Here is a 6,916-nt window from a genome sequence, read left to right as displayed (position 1 = left end):
GTTGTTGCCCATAGTCTTCCACAACCTACAAGGTTGACACCACAACAATTGGAAGAAAAAAGAGCAAAAGGGCTTTGTTACAATTGTGATAGCAAATACACAAAAGGTCATAAGTGTGCTGAGAAGAAATTATTCTACATAGATTGTGAAGAGGAAGAAGAAAAGGAGCAAGAAAGGTCAAAAGAAGAGGATATATTCCAGGAACAAAGCCTAGATGAAGAAAAAATAAATCCGACCATATCTTGTAATGCATTGGCGGGAATTACCACTCCTCAAACCATCAAGATAGAAGGACAAATCAAGAAGAAAAAGGTAATAGTGTTGATTGATTCAGGAAGCACCCACAATTTTATTCATTGTAGGGTAGCAAAAGAATTGAATTGCTTCCTATATCCAGCACCAGAGTGTCAAGTGATGATTGCAAATGGAGGAACAATAAATTGTTCTGGAAAGTGCCATAATATCAAGCTATCCATGGGAGAATATGTATTGACTAGCCCAATGCTTTCCATTCCAATGGGAGGTGCTGATGTTGTACTAGGAGTCCAATGGCTACAATCCTTGGGTACAATAGCTTTTAATTTTCAAGAACTTTTCATGAAATTTTCTGTGGAAGGAAAGGAAGTTGAATTAAGGGGTATTGCAGGGAAACCAGGAAAGATAATCAGCTCTAATGGCATGACAAAGCTTCTAAAAAAGGAGCAAAGAGGTGTAATTGCACAATTATGTTCGCTAGATGTTTCCACATTGGAATCATCTATTTCTCCAGATCTCCAAAAAGTCCTGGACAATCATTCCAAGGTATTTGAGACTCCCAAAGGTCTCCCACCTATGCGTGATCATGATCATGCTATTCATCTGATTCCAGGAAGTGTTCCTCCAAACATCAGGCCGTACAGATATCCCTATGTCCAAAAAAGTGAAATTGAACGTATGGTTGCAGAAATGCTAGAGGCTGGTATAATTCAACCGAGTCAAAGTTCTTTCTCAGCTCCAGTAGTATTGGTGCACAAGAAGGATGGATCATGGCGCATGTGTCCAGATTATAGGGAGCTCAACAAGCTCACTATTAAAGATAAGTTCCCCATTCCTGTTATTGATGAATTACTGGATGAATTGCATGGATCAATTTACTTCACCAAGTTGGATCTTCGTTCGGGATATCATCAAATCAGAATGAAGATTGAAGACATTCCGAAAACAGCATTTAGAACTCATGAGGGTCATTATGAATTTTTGGTCATGCCTTTTGGCCTTACCAATGCACCTTCAACATTTCAAGGTTTGATGAATTCAATTTTCAAACCATTCCTTAGAAAATTTGTGTTAGTATTTTTTGATGATATACTAATCTACAGCAAGTCTTGGAAGGATCATGTTGAACATGTTGACAGGGTGCTACAACTATTGGAGGAGAAACAATTATATGCAAAAAGATCCAAATGTTTCTTTGGAGTCCAGGAGGTGGAATATTTGGGTCATATTGTATCTCATGAAGGAGTTAAGGTAGACCCTAGCAAAATTAAAGCCATTAAGGAATGGAAAATCCCCACATCCATAAAGCATCTGCGAGGATTTCTTGGGTTGACAGGGTATTATCGCAAGTTTGTTAAGAATTATGGGAGAATAGCAGCACCTCTAACAACATTATTGAAGAAAGATTCATTTTCATGGACTTCGGAAGCAACAAAGGCCTTTGAACATCTTAAAGAGGCAATGTGCCAAGCACCGGTCTTAGCTACACCGGACTTCACAAAAACCTTTATTGTGGAATGTGATGCTTCAGGAAATGGAATTGGTGTTGTTCTAATGCAAGATGAAAGACCCATTGCTTTTGAAAGTCGTCCAATCAAGGGAAAGTTTTTAAAAAAGCTATTTATGAGAAGGAAATGTTGGCAATACTCCATGCACTTAAGAAATGGCGACCCTACCTAATGGGAAGACACTTCAAGGTAAAAACGGATCATGATAGCCTTAAATACTTTTTAGAACAAAGATTATCCTCTGAAGAGCAACAAAAGTGGGTCACAAAGATGTTGGGTTATGACTTTGAAATCATCTACAAAAAAGGGAAGCAAAATGTGGTGGCAGATGCACTCTCAAGAAAGGATGAGGATGTGGAAGCATTGTTGTGTGCCATTTCTATTATCCAACCAGATTGGATAAACGAAGCAAGGGAGGAATGGAAGAATGACGAAGAAGTGTGGGCACTTATTCGAAAGCTACAACAAGATTCCAGTACTTCTGATACATTTAGCTGGAAAAATGATTCGTTATGGTACAAAGATCGCTTATACCTCTGTAAGAATTCCCAGCTAAAACAAAAGATTCTTATGGAATTGCACACTTCTCCCTTAGGAGGGCACTCAGGATTTTTAAAAACTTACCACAGGGTTAAGAAGGAATTTTTTTGGGATGGCCTTAAATCAGATATTCAAAAGTTTGTGGCGGAATGTTTGGTTTGCCAGCAAAATAAAGTTGAAACAATTAAGACACCAGGTCTATTACAACCTTTATCCATTCCAAGCCAACGTTGGGAGGAGGTTTCAATGGATTTTATCACAGGTTTACCCAAGTCTGAGGGAAAGAGTGTCATCATGGTGGTAGTTGACAGACTTACCAAGTATGCACACTTTTGTGCATTATCACATCCATTTAAAGCCAGTACAGTTTCTACTGCATTTATGGAAACAGTTCAAAAGCTACATGGAAACCCAAAGATTATTGTAAGTGACAGAGATCCCATTTTCACTGGAAATTTTTGGACAGAATTATTTTCTTGTCTTGGTACTCAGTTAGCTCATAGCTCATCTTATCATCCTCAATCTGATGGGCAAACTGAGATAGTAAACAAATGTTTGGAAGGATATCTTCGTTGCTTTGTATCTGATAAACAGACACAATGGGTCAAATGGTTGCCTCTGGCTGAATGGTGGTATAACACTTCCTTCCATACAGCAAAAAAATGACCCCATTTATGGCACTTTATGGGTATCAACCACCATCCATCACATCATATTTAAGAGAAAATTCTAAGGTTCAGGCAGTGGAACATCACATCGAACATCAACAACAAGTCCTCCAACTCTTAAAGGATAACCTCGTGTTGGCACAAAATAGAATGAAACAACAGGCAGATCAACATCGCAGTGAAAGAAGTTTTGATGTAGGTGATTGGGTATTCCTACGGCTACAACCATATAAGCAAATGTCCCTAAAGCAAGCTAAGAAGGATAATAAATTATCACCAAAGTATTATGGTCCGTACAAGGTGTTGCAAAAGATTGGTACTATGGCATACAAATTGGAGCTTCCTGCAGCTTCTCGATTGCACCCAGTTTTCCATGTTTCATGTTTAAAGAAGGTTATAGGTGACAAGCTCCCAATTCAAACAATATTGCCAGAACTTGACGAGGAAGGAAAAATTATATTGGAACCAGAAGCAATCACAGAAACAAGAACTCGACAGCTACGAAATCGATCAATTTCAGAGTATCTTATCAAGTGGAAGAACTTATCTACTGAAGATTCCACATGGGAGGATGAGAATTTTATGCAGAAGTATCCAGAACTACTCAAGCGTTGAGGACAACACTTTTTTGAAGGAGAGGGGCATGTTGGGTCCCTATAATACTAGTGATTACCCCATTACTATTGTAGTTATACCCCTATTTATATTGTTGTGCCCCTATTACCCCCATATTGTTATTTCTGTGCCCCATAGAATCCCTCTATTGTTATTTTTGTGGCTTTATATTATTATTGTTAGGTCGGCTGGATTATATTGTGACTCCTTAGACTCCTATATATAGAAAGGAGGTTTTGTCATTTGTATCATCCAAGAATTGTTCATTTATGTAATGTAAGGAGGTTGCCCCCTCGAAGAGGCTGAATTCTAAGGCGTGGATCTCTCTTTTCTATCTTTTTGTGAGCTGGTTTCATAACAAAAAATGAAAATGAAAACTTGTATGTATCTAGTTGGATTCACTTAGAATAATTAATAAATTGTATTACAATTAGGATTTTTTTAATTATAACTGTATTTTTATATCTAGTCTATTGTTTTGGAATATCGGCCATCTCTATTATGATGTTTTTTCTATATGAAATATGCAAGTTTTCGTTTTAACATGAAGTATTCTAAGAAATATTGTACACAATTTTTTACTTGCTTGCTTGAATTTTCTATCACATGGTCAAACTATATTTTTTTAGTACCAAAAGAATTTTATGAAAATCAATGAAATTCACTACTTCATTTGGCAAGGCCTTTGGGCAGCTTCAAAAACCTAAAAGATTGAATGCGAATTATGTTTTGAGGATAACAGAAAGCTTCATGGATAGAGAAAAGAATTTGGAAGATGAGTTCTCCAGGTAGTATTTCTCTTTGAACAAGACCACTAGTTGTAGTGGATTGTCAATATTTATAGTTGGTTATCAATCTTCAACAAAAAGCTTATCCTTTTTTGAATTGACTATTAATTGATGGATTTTTTATTTCTACATGTTGCTCTTTCTTGAAGTTTTTGCACTAACTAGTTTGAACTAATTGAGGATCAGTCATTGGTGGTATTGTTGTAATATGTTAAATCCTTGTTTGTATTGAATCAAGTCTTTGTTGTAAAATATTAATCTATGTGTTATATATTGGAAATTACAAGTATGGTAAATATGGGAAAATTATTGGTGCTTTGCATGTAAACCTGCAAAACAGATCAAAACTATGCTTATTTTATCTTTTCATTATAATGATCATTGATGTTTTGAGTTGGGCGATTGAATTTTTAAATCAATATGGAGGTATTGGATTGAGGGAGTGAATTATCTAGCCTCCATAATACACTAGGATAGCCACAGTTGTTCCCTCAAATTGGAAGTTTGGTGTTGGAATTCAGTGTGGATTTTCCATTCAATAATCGTATAGAAAATTGAATTTGAAAGTTACGTTCCAAAATTATCCTATTTGGAAGATTATTAATGGTGATTGCTACATATTTTCAATGCCTATTTGGGGGATTACTAGTGGTAAAAACTACATACTTTCGATGTTGGAAATTTTCTCCAAATCAGACCTAATATATTGTACCACAGGTCAAGAACACAATGGGAAGGGAATTGTCTTTGAAATTTATCTGCTTCTACTGTAGTGATCCATAAATATAAGAAAAACATTAATAATTTGATATAGACTAATTGGCTTATTCATATGTGATAATGGACATAAATAGTAGTTCTTATCTCAAGAAATGTTCATCAAACATAGGCTTTTTTTACATCGTCAACTTCCAACCCTGGACTTATTCACTTAGCCTTATATATTATCCAGTTATATACATGTATACGAGGCTATCCTATTATTGTATCCTTTTCACTTCATTTCATTTTATTCTAGACTTAGGTTTGACATTTTCTAGGAGTTGTGTTTGCACTCCCACATTGTATAAGTAATATACAACTTGAGATTTTTAGCATGTAACTTAATTGGCATGATTGTGTCTAAGCTTTCCTTGAAGGTTGAGTACTAAGTTCACTAAGTTGTTATCTTCTATGGTGTTGTTTTATTTTCTTTGTTTATACATGTCATCTGGCCACATAGTAGCCACTATCATCCAACTAAAGAAAACTTGTTCGAGTTTCTTGTTTTTATGGGGAAAGTGGAATTGACATTACTGATGTTGAATTCTAGTGAATGTGCATTTTTATCTAATATGATAAAGCAAAGTTACATATGTTAAGTACAAAACTAAATAATATCAAGTGCAAATAAAAATAATTTCAACCATATAAATTTTAATATATAACATATCAAGTATTACAATATGAGTTTCAAACTTAATATCGGTTGGACTACAATTTACACATGAAATATTGTTTCATAATTTCAAAACATTATCACTGTGTTGCCAAATCATTGCAAGTGAATTCACCAATTCTGAAGTTGTGACCATTAGTCTCTATGAGTGTGTCTTATGCAAGATATTATATCTGATGCTATCATTAGACAAATTCTATTCTCTCTCTCTTTTTGTATTTGTCGCTCTAGGGTTATTGTTCTCCTTTTTCTTGAATTAATTATTCTTGCCATCAATATTGCGTTCCTCTCCTGAAAATGAAATAAGATAAAATGCAAAGTATAATACATGAAAGATGATAAATACTTGAATATAAAATAAAGTAGACTATAAAATATTTATACTACATATACCTCAACATTCGATAGTGGCCACTATGCGGCTAGATGACCTATATAAACAAAGAAAATAAAATGTCACCATAGAAAATAACACCTTAGGAACTTGGTATTAAAACTTAAACAAAACCTTACGCACAATCATACCAGCTAAGTTACATTTTAAAAATATTAGGCAATAGATAACTTGTAAAAACAAATGGAAAAAAAAAACTAGTGTAAAAAAATCCTTATTGCTTGTTCTAAAAGAGTCATGTTCCTTAAATTTGGATATTATTCTACCCACAGTAAAAGTTCCTCGCTATTATGACCTATGTTTTTAGGATCATGAGATTGATCCAACATCATATCAGATTGTGGACACAAAATGATTCAACTTTCCAAGATGAGTACCTCACTTGGTTGCAAGGAAAATTTTAAGGATACAAATTTATTTTAAAGGTTAGAAACCTTGGCGAATCTTACTAGTCACTAACGTGTAATGTATAAAATGTTTGAAGATAATTTTGTAAAAATATTCAAATTTATAATGATTTTATATAATGTTTGTAAAATTTTGGCAATTTTTAAGGTAAAATAATTTTATAGTATAAAACTTGGGTGAATCATTTTAGAAAAAAAATGGAAATTGGCGAATCATTTTTTGGAAAAAATGTGGAAAATTAACCCACCTGCGAATATTAGCCCCTAAAATTTTCCCTGCTTGGTTGAATGAAGGTGCTAGCT

The sequence above is a fragment of the Pinus tabuliformis genome, chromosome 5_1 (genome assembly GCF_031772625.1).
Source record: "Pinus tabuliformis cultivar Carrire ecotype Pingquan chromosome 5_1, CPIR1, whole genome shotgun sequence".
NCBI lineage: Eukaryota > Viridiplantae > Streptophyta > Pinopsida > Pinales > Pinaceae > Pinus > Pinus tabuliformis.
The sequence above is the reverse complement of the archived record's forward strand: the minus strand, read 5'-3'. Positions refer to the sequence as shown.